At 48.4% G+C, this 14,667-nt stretch overlaps 1 long non-coding RNA gene across 1 annotated transcript; it reads right to left on the reverse strand.

Moving 5' to 3' along the window:
• Positions 1-10,964: 10,964 nt before the first annotated feature.
• On the reverse strand, positions 10,965-14,435 carry LOC103591189. The gene is made up of 2 exons (XR_550552.1): positions 11,682-14,435; positions 10,965-11,433 (listed from the first exon to the last, which is right to left on the reverse strand). It is a non-coding gene; the product is annotated as an uncharacterized LOC103591189 (long non-coding RNA).
• Positions 14,436-14,667: the final 232 nt, after the last annotated feature.

A 14,667-nucleotide genomic window follows, 5' to 3' on the forward strand; every position in this document is an offset into this window, starting at 1 on the left:
ATCAGTCATCCCTATACAGGGATCCGAACCCATGACCTTGGTGTTACCAACACCACTCTCCCAAGTGAGCCACGGGCCGGCCCTTAGAACCTAAGTTCTGCAGGAAGCTCCAACGCTGCCCTTGATGGTCCCTTTTTTTTTTTTAAAGATGACCGGTAAGGGGATCTCAACCCTTGGCTTGGTGTTGTCAGCACCACGCTCAGCCAGTGAGCAAACCGGCCACCCCTATATGGGATCCGAACCCGGGGCCTTGGTGTTATCAGCACCGCACTCTACCGAGTGAGCCACAGGCCGGCCTTGATGGTCCCTTTTACAATGCTCTTTACACCCCACATGGATTATCAGTAAACCTATCCACTCTGCCTTCAAAACAAGTCCAGACTCTGAGCACTTCTCACCACTACATTGCTACCATCCTAGTCCAAGTCACCATTCCCTCTCTCCTGGATGACCACAGCTTCTGCCCTTGGTCCTCTACAATCTATTTTTGGTGCAGCAGCCAGAGTGATTTAAAATATATATATATATATATATATATATATATATAAAACAGCTTTATTGAGATATAAGTCACTCATTTAAAGTGTACAATTCAATGGTTTCTAGTATATTCATAGAATTGTCTGACCATCACCACAATCAATTTTGAACACATTCATTACCCTCTCCCAAACCCATTCTCATCTCCCCCCTAAACCCCCTAGCCCTAGGGAACCAGAGTGATTTTTAAATACTAAGTCAGGTGATATCACTCCTCTGCTCAGAACTCACAGCCCTCGGGTGGTACACCTTTTCATTCAGAGTAAAAACCTGAAAAGCCCTAGACAATTTTATGCTGGGATTCTTCTCTGGCTCATCTCCTTCAACCTTTCCCTTGCTCACTCCCTCCCCCAAACACTCTGGGAAAGCTATTGCCTCAGGTCCTTTGCACTGGCTGTTCTTTCTGTTAGGAAAGCTCTTCCACCAGATATCTGACCTCTTTCAGGTATATACTAAAATATCACCTTCTCTAAGAGGCTTTTCATGGTTATCCTATCCAAACCTGTACTTCCTTTCCATCTCCTTCTTCCTTGCTTTTTCAGCCCTCTTTAGTACTATACCATCTAACACACTATGTATTTTACACATTTATTGTGTTCATTGTGTATCCTCCTCCCACCCCAACTGATGCACAAGCTCCCTGCTTGGGGGGGGGGGCATTGTTTTTAGTAGAACTCCCAGCACCTAGGACAGGACCAAGTACATATTAGGTGCCCAGGAAATAAATGTTGTATGAATAAATGAACGTATGGACTCAGCAGTAAAGAAATGGGGATCAAGGATCTCAAAAGTGGCAACCACTCTCTTGGGGCAGGCAATGCAGACCCATCCTGGGATCCAGCTCTTGGGTGCTTGGTTTTCTCTCTCTCTTCTCCCTCTTTTTTCCTCTTGGTCTTCTCTGTTTTCTTTCTTGCCCCAAACACATGTCCCACCTACCCCAACCCCCTGGGCAGTTCTTTTCACTCCCTAACCTGTAGATTCGTCCATCCTCCTTCTCTCCTTTTCCACTGGCCAGCCCTGGCTCTTCCACACTCTAAGTTTTCAGACTCAACCCTGGTGAACATCAAATGGATGGACTTTGGCAGGCTTTTGAGAGGATAATCAATATCACCCTTGAACCCTCTAAGAATGACAGTGTTAACTTACTATGCATGCTGTAGTGGATTGAATTATATCCCCCCAATTCCCTGAAACTTGAATTGTGTCCCCCAAGTATTATGTATTAGAAACTTGGCCCCCACTGTGACTGGTAAGAGGGTGGGAAATCCTATTATGGTAATCAAAAGGTGAAGCCTTGAAGAGGTGATTGGATTGTAGGACCGTGCTGCAGTGAATGGATTAAAAACGGTGGTCAGAGGCATGGTTCTGAGGACTTTAAAAGAAGAGGAGAGTCTGTCTTGCTTTCTCTGTTCTCTCTGCTTCCACCGTCTTGCAAAGTGAGACCACTAGGTCACTGTCACCACCACCAGATGGACTTTGGACTTCCCAGATGGTTCTGAGGACTTTAAAAGAAGAGGAGAGTCTGTCTTGCTTTCTCTGTTCTCTCTGCTTCCACCATCTTGCAAAGTGAGACCACTAGGTCACTGTCACCACCACCAGATGGACTTTGGACTTCCCAGTCTCAGAAACTATAAATTTCATTTTTTTATTACCCAGTTCCATGTATTTTGTTATAAGCAACAAAAACAGACTAATACACATGCTGACTTGGGCCAGGCCCTGTATTGAATGCTTTAGACCAGCACTGTCTGATAGAACTTTCTGCAATGATGGAAATATTCTATTTTTGTTCTGTCCAATATGGCAGCTATTAGCCAATATGAGGTTATTAGACATTTGAAATGTGTGGCTAATGGGACTGAGGAAATTAATTTTAAATTTTATTTAGTTTTAATGAATTTAAATCTAAATAGCCACATGTGGCTAGTGGTTTCCAACTGGGCAACACAACTTTAGACATGTTATTTTATTTAACCTGTACAATTATCCTGGGGAGCAGGTATTATTATCTCCATTTTACAGATGAAAAAGAATGACTAATTAAGATGAGAATCCAGGCTTGTTGGTTTTTAGAACCTTCTGAGAAGCTGTTTCAGGGCTTGGGGTAGATGTTATGTAGGTGAGGAGGGCATAGAAAAACACTTATGTGTTCTTTTTATCCAACAGGTCTTCATTGAACCTCATCTGCTAAAGACCGGGGATATACCACAAATCCTTTACTGAATACCTCCTTTGTGTTCTTTGCATAAAGCACCGCTTTGAATCCTACACATTTTTATCCACATTTGACAGATGAGAAAATTGCTCCCTTGACACTCCACTACCCTCTTTCCCTCAGCCCCAGACTATTTTCCCTATAGGAGCTACTGTGATCCTTTGCAAATGTGTCTGATATCGTTCTCCCTCCACTTGATATTTGGCCAGGCTCCCCAGTTTACTCACAGAGAAAACCAAGTCTGTACAAAGGCTTACAGGGCCCTGTCCAGTCTGCACCTCCCTATGTTCCCACTCAGGCCTCACCTGCCACTGCTCTCCTGATCCCTCCATGCCATCCACTGCCCCCTCGGACCCTTCAGGCATGGGCCTGCTTCACAGCCTGTGCACTGGCTGCTCCTTTATGTCCCCACTGCCAACTTCTTCACCTCCAGCAGGTCTTAGCTCAAACGCCACCCTTCTAAACGAGGCCTACCCTGATCATCTCGCCCTCCCCCAATCTAGATCACCTTTCCATGATCTTTCCCCCCATAGCACTTATTACCTTCCAACATAAATATAATTTACTGATGTATTATGTCTATTTCCTCAGCTAGAATAAAGTTCCCTGACAGCAAGGCTCTTTGTCTGAAATATTCCAGTGCCTCAAACAATGCCTGGCACATAGTAGGATATCAATGAAAATATGTTGAATAAGTGAACAAACCTGCCCCAGATCCTTCCGCTTTTGCAGCAGGAGGGCTCAGATTTTAACTTGAGTCCCTTTGCTTCCAAAGCCCAAGTTCTTTCCCTGAAAGCCACTTTCTCTTACTCATTCTCCCAGTTCCCTCCCCAAGTTTTCTCCCTTAGGGTGATCCTGGGCTGACCCAGTAGTTCCCTGCTCCTTCCATCTCTAATAAGATGTTGAGGAATTTCACTAACTTGCACTAAAATTCAGAATCCTTCAAGGCAGGAGGCCTGGGTCTGTTTTGCCAGCTGTAGCCCCATCATGGAATCTCTTCCTCCCTTCTCCCTCTGCCTTCTCCCTCAAACACTGTTATTCCTTTCCGTGTCTGCTGAGGATGGGCTAGGACAGGGGCCTGCTCATTTCCTCGTTTCAGATGAGATACTCTGGGAACCGAGCCACCCCCATCCCACCTCTGGGTATGCCTTAATGTAGAGATAAATAGATGGAATCCCACCACCCCATCTTCTTACTTCCTGCCCCACAAGGAAGGATGAAGAAGTATATCCTCAAGTAGGGAGCATAAGCAGGAGCTCGTCCTTGAAGCTGGACAACTGGGGTTGTTTGTGATTCTGTTAGGGGGGATAGGAGTTAGACAGTGGGAAGGACTTCCCAAAAGTTAAGAAACAACATAAAGGGATGAAGTGTCTTCTCCCCTTAAGGGCTAAGAGAATTAAATGCACTCATCTTCCTGTACACATTCTTGCACATATTCCAGAATGATCAGCAACACGTCCACAGAGCACTGGACCTCATCCCTCTTTGATTTCTCTTCTCCACTCCCCCTCATCCCTTTTCCCACCTCCCTCAGCTCAAGGCTGCTTGCTGTGGCCAAAACAGAGGGCCAGCTCCATATGTATCCCAGGTCAAGAGGGAAGAGCTGACCTCTGATGTATGGCTCGACCGCCTTCTGGAAGCGAGGAGGAAGGGAAAATTGGCGCTTCAGGCCAGTCCTGGCTCTGCCCTATCACAGCCATGTGGTCCAGAGAAGTTGGTCAAGTTCTCTGAGCCTCAGCTTTCTCATCAGTTAAATGGGGCCAACAATACCTGCCCCGCCACATTGTGCAAGTTGGAGATGGCTCGTAGAAAGTTCTTGACACAGCATAGGCACTAACAGTATTATTATGATTATTAGTACTTAGATTCCAAGAGGCTCTCTCTTTCATCCCCATGGATAATGGAAGGCCTTTCCCTCTGTTATTCTCCATCTGGAACTTTCATCTGGACCAAAGCAATGGTTTTCCTACTGGCTTCCCTGCCCCAGTCTCACCCTGCTCCAGTCCAACCTCTACACTCTGAAAGAATCCTTTTTCTATAACTCAATCCACTGCCAAAAATTCCACCAAACTTCCCCATTGCTTACCACAACACAGCAAGCATAATGATTAAGAGTTCATAATCCCTTTACTGGCCAGCCGCCAAGGAAGAGGGGGGAGGGGGAGAGAAGGAGAGGGAGAGGGAGAGGGAGAGGGAGGGAGGGAGGGAGGGGGAGAGAGAGAGAGAGAGAGAGAGAGAGAGAGAGAGAGTTAGTTCTGGTGCTGGGGTCAGACCTGGGTTTGAAGCTTATCTCTGTCACTTTCTAGCTGTGTCTCTTGGGCCAAGTTACTTAACATCTATGAAACTCAGTTTATTCATCTGAAAAATGGGATAACTATCTGTTTCATGTGGTTACTGTAATGAAGAAACAAGGCAATCAATATAAAGGACTTGGTACACGGGAGATGCTAGTATACCTTTTTTCTTTTTCTTTTTTTAGTTATACATACCTATTATTATGACGACATGATAAAGTCATAGCTCCTGAGCATGGCATGCAAAGCTGTCTGTAGGAGTTAGACAATAGGAAGGACTTTCCAACTTTAAAAGCAAGATTGTCAGAACGAAGCACCTGACTTGATTATCTGACCTCATTTCCCGCCATCCTCCGCATGAACCCCGTCCCACGTTTTGGTCAGCACAGTGCATTACTGACCATCCCCCAGGCGAGACTTCTTTTGGTGCCTTACACATGCTGTTCTTGAGATATGCTGTTCTTGCTGCCTAGAATGCTCTTTCTCTCCTTGCCCACCCAGCAAACTCCTACTCATCAATTAAGACCTAATTCAAGCCTTCTGTCCTTTGTGAAGCCTTCCTAGACCCCCAAGCAGGGTCAGTCCTACCTCATGCTCCACCATCCATTGGATTAAGAACCACAGGCCTTAGAACCAAGCTGCCTGAATTGAAATCTCAGTTCTGACACTCTTCCTAGCTGGGTGACCTCAGGCAAATTACTTCACCCCTCTGGGCCTCAGTTTCCTGATCTGGAAAATGGGAGTGATGATAATAGTATCCATCTGATAAGGTTGTTATGAGGAGTAAATGGGTTACTATCTGTAAAGACTTTGCTCCCACTTTTGCCATGGAGTAAACACCTGGTAAAGGTAAGCCACCATAACTATTATTCCAGCCTCTTTTGCCTTCCAGGGCAGGACTCGGTCTATATGTCTGTCTCCCTCACCAGGCTGTGAGCTTGGAGAGCCAGGGCTGAAGCTGATTCAGCTCCAGGTCTTAACCCCTTGCACAAGGCTGGCACAGTGTGGACACTTGGCACTTCTGCCTGGATGGACAGTAATGAAAACTCTCCTTTATCAAGAGCTTCCTAATGTGCCAGGCTCTGTGCTGAGCCCCTGATACGTACCATCTCATTTGTCCCTTAGGATAATCCTGTAAGCTGGGTACTAATGTTCTTCCCATTTTACAGATGAGGAAATTGAGGCCCAGAGGTAAGTGCCTTAGGGCCCTAGTATGTGAATAAGTAGTAGAGCCAAGATCTACCCTTGGGCCCTGCTGACTCCAATCAACTCCTCTGAGCCTCAGTTTCCTCATGTATAAGATGGGATGATAGTTGTTCTTCCCACCTCTCAGGTTTGCTATGTGTATTAATATATGTAAATGTAAGAGATATCAAGAATGGGATTTGTGTCCCCCTTATGAACTGGGAAATACTTTGTCAAGGATAAAAGCACCAATTTTTCTGGGGTGAAACTGAGGAGTAGCTGAGATTCAAATGGCCCAATGCCCCAATTCACCCCTCTCCCTAGGGTTTGTCTGGAGCCTGGGGCCAATTGAGCAGCCTCCCCTCTTTCCTGGGCCCATTGCCAGCTCCTCCATCCCTTCCTCCCACCCACTGCCACTGGAAGACAATGGTGGGCAGGCCTGGCCTTTGTGAGAGGGGTCAGGCCAGTTAATCTTGGGCTAGGTGAGGAGGGGCACATAAGGGGACCAGGGGAAGGGTGTGGGGGCTGCATGTGGAGGGACAGACAACAGAGGGTTGGTAAGAGGACATTGGAGGCAGGGCGCCTGAGAAGTAAAAGCCTGAAACAGGCTTTGGGGAGCGTTTCCTCTGAACATAGATTTGAGCTCCTATTAAACTTGCCAAAAATTTGTGTTAGCTAATGGATTCTTAATTCTGTCTAAAATGAGAGAGGGAAAATTATGCCATTCATCTTGTATTGGTTTGAAATTACATCTGACACCTAATCGATCATACTGTGGAACATTAACTCTTTGGAAGAGACCCAACTTTTTCTCTCTCCCTCGCTTTCCAGGGCTCTGAAGCTACCCCCACCCCTGATTCCTTCTTTTGTATTTCATTAACTAAGCAAAGCTCTGGCTATCTCTGGGGGTGAGGGGGAATGAATTGGGGAAAGGGTCCATTTGAGTCAAGGGAAGTAACCAGGTCCCCCAATCCTTTGCCCACAAGAGCCCCCACTTCCAACCTTCAAGTGACCTCCTCTTGTCCGCTTTTTCTCATGCATTCTGAAATGTGGAAATACAGAATGGGAGGCATTGGGGTGTGGGGTGACCTCAGAGCCACCTTGGGGGCACCAGGGAGAAGCGAGAAGCCAGGCAAAGCTGAGCTGGCACCTGGAGCTGGGGCAGGGGCCGTGGTTGTCCGCTTTTTCTCATGCATTCTGAAATGTGGAAATGCAGAATGGGAGGCATTGGGGTGTGGGGTGACCTCAGAGCCACCTTGGGGGCACTAGGGAGAAGCGAGAAGCCAGGCAAAGCTGAGCTGGCACCTGGAGCTGGGGCAGGGGCCGTGGCAGGGAGCTCACCTGCGACTTGCCTGGCAGATGGGTGAGGAGGAGGAGGGCAGATGACAATAGATTTGCCTCTGGGGATCCTGATGAGCTCTGACTGAAAACCCCAAACCCAGACCTGCTTTTCTAGGAGGATGACTTTCTGGCAGCAGGGAGAACCCACTGGAGGCTGACAGACCTGGGCTGGGATCCTGGCTTCAGTCCTGACAAGCTGTGTGACCTTGGGCAAGTTATATAACGACTCTGAGTCTCAGTTTCCTTCTCTGTCAGAGTAGAATAACAACACCATGGCTGAGGTGAGGACTGGATGACATCATTCAGGCAAAACTGGGACACAGCCCATTGCCTGGCACACAGCGGGTGCCCAATAAAGGTGACAAGTTAGAATCCAAATATCCACTCCTTGTTTCTGCTGCTTCCCCATTCCCCCTCACCCCCCATTTTCTATCCCATCTCCAATTCCTTGGCCCCTCCCTTAGAGCAGGTTAATGGCCAAGAAGCCACAAGATCAGGCCAGGCCATTAAGGCCAGCCAATGTTTCATCCTAAAAGGACAATAGGAGGAGGCTTGGGCCCCCGCGTCTCTGCAGGATCTCTGGCCCTCTTCTTTTCTGGAGCTCCTCTGTCTCCTCCAAAAGTTGGGGGGGTTGTCTCTTGCATGGAGAACTCTCTCAGCAACCCTTGCCCTGACTGGAAGATGTGGTTTCTTGAGGAAGGAGAGCTCTAGGAGGTGAGGCCATGAGGGGGCACTCCGGCTGAGAGAGAGCCATTTGCTTTTACTTGGGCACCTTTGACCTCAGCCTGTGGATTCCAAAGGGCTCCTGTCCCCAGTTCGGGCATCCCATAATTTTAGCAAAGAGGGGCGAATTGGGCTGGGAGTGGGGCTTTGTCCCTCAAGAGCAAGGAAGAGCAAAAGGAAACAGGTGGGGTGAAAGAGGGGAGAGACATCACCCCTACCCTATTTCCCAGACGGCACCGTGGTCTCTTCCTCAGGTTGGCTTTGGACACTGTGGGAAGTGAAGGTTCCAGGGCCCTCCAGCTCCTCATAAAGGGGGTCATCACGGAAGAGGCCACGCAGCTGTCTTCTGGTGCAGAACAGCAAGGGGGAGCTGAGGTATCTCTTTCATGGAAATGTGGGCAGCCTCTGGACATTCTCAGTGAAGGCTTCACTCTTAAAAAGCACCCGCAAATACCCAAATGAATGAATGTGCAGATGAAGGGCCCAGGTTGATTTAAGCCACCAGTTAAAGTCATACAAGGAATCATGAGCTATTAGGTCTCTGTCTCAAGTGCAGGAAAGAGCGGACTAGAATTCCCTGACTGTATTCTTGGGCCTTGTGGAGGAGCCCCAGTTTAGGGACTAAGAATGATGGGAAAATCTCATCCTGTACCCTTACTTTGCAGAGGAGGAACCTGGGACTCAAAAAGGGAGGTAAAATAAGCCAGGGCCACAGGGTGAGGCAGGAAAGCCAAGTACGTGGGCTTCTGTCTCTCAGTCCAGTGCTCTTCTCCACCTGCACCATGAATCTGAAGGGACCTTTTCTAGGCTACTTGTTCAGTCCCAGCTGAGACTACAAGGGGCTGGAGTTTGGGGAGGCAGTGAGGAGAGCTGCTAGGAGAGGCTTACCCTGAGGAGAGAGAAGAGGGGAGGTAGCTCGGAAGGTTTCTTAACTCCCTCTCCCACCCCAACACACATACAAACACACAACAGCATGAATGTTATTTCCAAATGTCCCTTCTCTGGGGAGCTTGCCGTTTCCCAGGAGACGCCTAGTGGAGATGCCCCTTCCTGCCAGCTTCCCTGGCAGCCACTAGGTGGCCGTGGCTTCCTCTTCTGCTTGGAGATGCCACAGTGAGGGTCCCACGTGGTTTTTATTAATAGGAAGTAGAGCTGAGGGCTGCAGGCACTGAGGATGGGGCAGGCCAGGTGAGGGTGGGTTAGCAACCAGGCCTATGGGTAGAATGAGGCAGCAGAACACAAGGCCACATCGACCAAAGATCTTAGGCAGCTTGGCAGACACAGATACATGTGCTGACCTGATTCTGGTTACCAGAGAAAAAAATGCTCCCTGGCATCTTTTATCCCAAACTGAAAATGTTTTTATTGTGTTTTCCCCTTGAATATAAAAGTAATGCATGATTGTTGTAAAAATGTGTAATTTTCAGTCCGCTCAGTTTGTTAGATGGCAGTCTTGTAACACGAAAGTCACAGGTTTGGATTCCCATACCACCCAGTCCCCACCCCCGGCCCCCCCAAAAGTAATTCCAACAAAAGGGAATGAACAAAAGCCCCAGTATCAAATTTTAGTATCTGTGTTTTCTTATAGGAAAGTAATTAACCTCTGGCTGAAGAATCTTTGGCAAAAGGAGAGGGGAAGCATCATGACACTGTGGAATGTTCTAGAGTCTTGGCAGTCCCCCTGCAGCAAACACCTTTGTATTGGAGTAGCTGCTGTGTGTGTCTCTCTGTTGCTCCCCAGAAGATGGGCGGTTTCAGAGTGGTGGGCTTCCCACCCTGTCTGTGTTCATCCCCACACTCTTACCTGTTGGGTGCACCATGCTGCCCCGGTGTGGTCATTCAGTAAACATGGGTTGGAAGAATAAATTAATGAACTCACAGAAGAGGAAACAGCGGAGCCGGCGCGCAAAAGCCAGACGCAGCTCTGCGTAGGCCCCTGGCAACGACGCGCGCCGCGCCGTGGCAACCGCGACGCCCGAGAGAAATCTTAAAGCTGCAGCGCCTCCTTTCCCCGCTGCTGCAGTCGCCGCCAGGACCCCGAGAGAAAGGGTCGCGCCTAGAACGGTTGGTGGTGGGAGTCGAGCTCTATGACTCTCGGAATTTGGGGGTCCGACTCACACCCTCACCCCTTTAGCAAATGTATATTGAGTGTTCGCGCCTAAGCACGGGCTAGACATGGGAGGGGAATGGGCGGCGATTTAAAAATGAACGAGATCCTGCCAAGAGTTCACAGTCTAGCGCGCAAGGCAGACCATACTGGCTGAGGTGAGCAGAGCCCTGTGTTAAACAGGATAAAGGGGCTTTGGCTGGAGGGCCGAGGGGCTGTTACAAAATATTCCTGCAGCACCTGCCTTGCTCCAGGCCTTCGGTTGGACGCTTCTTTCCTGGGTTGTGTTATTATTTTTCCCACAGCCCTGTGAGATAGGTATTATCAACATTATCGATCCCTTTAAAAAATATATATATATAAAGATGACCGGTGAGGGGATCTTAACCCTTGACTTGGTGTTGTCAGCACCACGCTCTCCCAAGTGAGCAAACCGGCCATCCCTATATAGGGATCTGAACCCGTGGCCTTGGTGTTATCAGCACCACACTCTCCCAAGTGAGCCATGGGCTGGCCCTCGATCCCATTTTAAAGATGAAGAATTAGAGGCCCAGAGAGGTGAAGGGACTTAGCCAAAAATCTCGTTTTATTTTCTGGAGAATCTAGGACTGGGTCATAGGTTCTAAGACTCTGACCAGCCTTCTTTATGCATCACATCTGGAAGGTTAGACTGAGTGAGAACTTCCCAATATAAATTATGTAAGAAGTGAGAAAGGAGAAAAGCTAGCTGAAGGAAAAGATGGATACTTCACCCTTCTATTACTGACCACTACCCTGACCCTTTCTGCCCTTGTTCTTATGAGCAGGCCTGGATGTGGGCAGGGGACTAAATGAGGTGACCTCCAGACGTCCCTCTGGTTATGTGATTTGATAGCTCCTGCCTGAAGTCCAGGCATTGCACCACTTTTCTGGGCAGTAGTAGTTGGCAAGGGGCTGCAAACTGGGGGGATTCCAGAGTTCTGAAACAAGGGGTCAGGGTTGGTGGAGGAGGATTGGAAGGGTAGCGAGGGAGCTTTGGCAGAAGAAACCTCGAGGGCTGGCCCCGTGGCGCACTGCTACAGTGTGCCGCTTGGGAGCACGGCGGCGCTCCCACCGAGGGTTTGGATCCCACATACAGACGGGTTCCCGCTCACTGGCTGAGCGAGGTGCGGCCGCAACACCGAGGGTTGCGATCCTGTTGCCGGTCCCGGTACGGGCGCGACACTGAGGGTTGCGATCTGTTGCTGGACACGAAAAAAGACAAAAAGGAAAAAAAAAAAAAAAAAGAAGAAGAAACCTTGAGTCAGTGTCACTAGGAAGGCGGGGACTCATCTTCCCTTCTCTTGTCCACCTATCTCTTTCTGCACACCCATTCAGGCAAGAAATCTGTGTCAGGGCCTGGGGTAGGCTCAGAGGCTGTTGGTGAGGCAAAAAGCATGCGGGCTTTGGAGCCAAGCTCATCCGGTTTCATATCCCAGCATTGTCATTTACCATCTATGTGACCTTAGGCAGGTGACTTAACCTCCCTGAGCCAGTTTCCTCATCTGTAGAATGGAGGCATTAATATCTACCTTTCGGGGTTATTGCGAGACAAATGGGATGAGAAAAATGTATGTACAGTGTTTGGCACCTGATACTTAAAAAATGGTAAATTTAAAAATGTCTTTGCTTATTTTGGTAGTCCGATAATGTCTGCCAAAGATATGTCCACGTCCTAATCCCCAGAACCTGTGATTGTTACGTTATCTGGAAAAAGGGGTCTCTGCAGATATGATTAAGATAAGAATCCTGAGATGAGGAGATTATTCTGGATCATCTGGGTGAGCCCTAAATGTCACCACAAGTGTCCTTATAAGGCAGAAGCAAATAAAATCGGGGGGGAGGTAGATTATACACACAGAAGAGTAGAAAGCAATGTGAAGATGGAGGCAGAAATTGGAGTGACAGGGCCACAAGCAATGGAATGCTAGCAGCCACTAGAAGCTGAAAAAGGAACAGATTCTCCCTGAGAGCCTCCAGAAAGAGCATAGTCCTGCTAACACTTTGATTTTGGCCTGGTGAAACTGATGTTGAACCTCTGGCCTCCAGAAATGTGAAAGAATAAATTTCTGTTGTTTTAAGTCTCCAAGGTGTGGCAATTTTTTACAGCAGACTAGGGAAACTAATATGCCTATACTGGAGATTCAGTCTTCAGCAAAACCCAGGAGTTCACTATCTAGCAGGAATAGAGGGAAGAAAACAGATAGTGCATGGGGGCACCTAGAAAGGAGATACCTTGCCATAACTGGGGAGTGGAGGGGTAAGGTGGGTAAGGCTGTTGGAGTTGGAGAAGGAGTTAGCCAAGTGAGAGGCTAAAGCAGGAAGGGCATTCCAGGCAGAGGAAACAGTGAGTAAAGGCATGGAGTGGGAGGGAACAAACACTGCCTTCAGAAAACTGCCTAAGTTTGGGACGGCAGGTGCGTGGGGGTATGGGGAATGGCATGACAGAACTGCTGAGATGGGCAGCAGCAGCAAGAGAGCCAAGGGACTTGGCTTACTCCAGAATGGAATCAACCCCTCCACCCTGTACTGGCACTGGGCCCTACATCAGAGAACCCCAGACTGTCAGTACTGGAAAGAAGCCTTAAGAGATCATCCAGTACAGTCTTGTCACTTCACACATAGGGAAACTGAGGCTCACAGAAAGTGAGCCCACCCAGAGAATAAGCTAGAACTAGATGGACACACTCTGGCCTCTCTTCTGAGCCTGGGTGTCCCATGTCTTGGGTCTCAAAGATGCTGCCTGGAGGTCCCTCTGAAATCCACTTCCCAAAAGCACCAGCCCTGTGGTCTCTAAACAAAGAGGGTGTTATTTGCATATTATTTGCATGTTGCTAATTAGATGAGAGAGGCAGATTGATTCAGCCCCTCCCCTTCATGTCCCCCTGTCCTATCTTACTCACATCAAGTTGTTCTTTCTTATACATCTCTTGACCTCAGCAACTTCTCCCAGAATTCCAGCCCAGGCCTCATCCCTCAAATTCCCTTATCCAGCCCCAGATCAACCCCTACTGTAAACTATAACTACTACTATAAACTATAACTACTATAAACTACTAAACTATATTGTTTAGTCCTGCCTGGAAAAAATTCCTGGTTAGTTTTTAGTGTAAAAAACGGATCCGGATGGTGGATCTTGGAGGTTACAATTGAAGGGGAGGTGATTGGCTTTCCAGCTTAAAGTTTTCTCTGCAAATGGAGAAAAGTGAGCTCTGTCTCACTGTAGCCCAGGGGCCATCTGAATGGGGCTATGGGAGTGGGGGAGGAGAGTGTTCCTTGGGGATCTTATGGGCAGGTGCCAGCTGCATGCTCCAGGCCTGCCCCAAGCCTCTTGGCTGGCAGCCACACCAGCCCCCGGAGGAGCCGGCTCCTTCTCTTAGGGAGGGGGAATGCTGAGGAAGGTCTGGAAGCATCACTTGGTCTGGCAGCTTAATATGGGTAAGGTTGAAGTCACCATGTGAGTTACTGTGGATCCTTCAATGGGGACAGCACATCTAGATTTTCAGGGCTGCCATCAACCCAGAAAATTGTAAGGCACTGCTAATCTAAGCATGATTCCTCCTTGAGGATAGGCCCTCAATAAGTGCTTTCAGACAATGAGAGGCCACTGGTCTCCTGGAGACAGTTAAGGAGAAGAGATCACAGAGAGGTACAGATTCTGCCTCTTTTGCCTCCCAATTGCCCCTTCTTCCCTCTGAAACCAAGGCTGTGCCCAGCACCTCTCCCAAGTGAGATGTTTGAGCCTGTCATTTGGTGGTCACCAGAGAAGGCACCACACTGTGGCCAAGACAGTGTACAGGATGACCTCAGGTGCCCCCTGCTTCCATTCCGGCAGAGGAGCTGCAGGGCTCCATCACCATGGCTGACTCAAGGTAGCTGCCAGGAGCTGGGAATTAGGATCCATGGAAAAACCTGGGGCAAAGTTCAGGATAGCAACTTGCAGAAGTCAGCTTGTTCTGGGTTAGAACAATGGCCTGCATATGGAAAGAAAGACCACCCGGCCAAGTGTAATTCCTCTCCATACATAGGTGATGTGTGAGCTATGTGTGCATGTGCTACAGGGGCCTCAGCAAACATCCAACCTGCATGCACGGCTGCGTGCATACATTCCAGTGTGCACAAGTGTATGTTGTGTGTGAATGTCTTCATGGAATTCCACCTTCCTTCTTCTCTGCAGAGCAGTCCTTCTCTTCTTGTTTCCTTGGTCCTGAGTGGGGAATCCCAGCTCCTTACTGGTCTATGTG

The sequence above is a fragment of the Galeopterus variegatus genome, unplaced genomic scaffold (assembly GCF_000696425.1).
Source record: "Galeopterus variegatus unplaced genomic scaffold, G_variegatus-3.0.2 Scaffold938, whole genome shotgun sequence".
Lineage (NCBI taxonomy): Eukaryota > Metazoa > Chordata > Mammalia > Dermoptera > Cynocephalidae > Galeopterus > Galeopterus variegatus.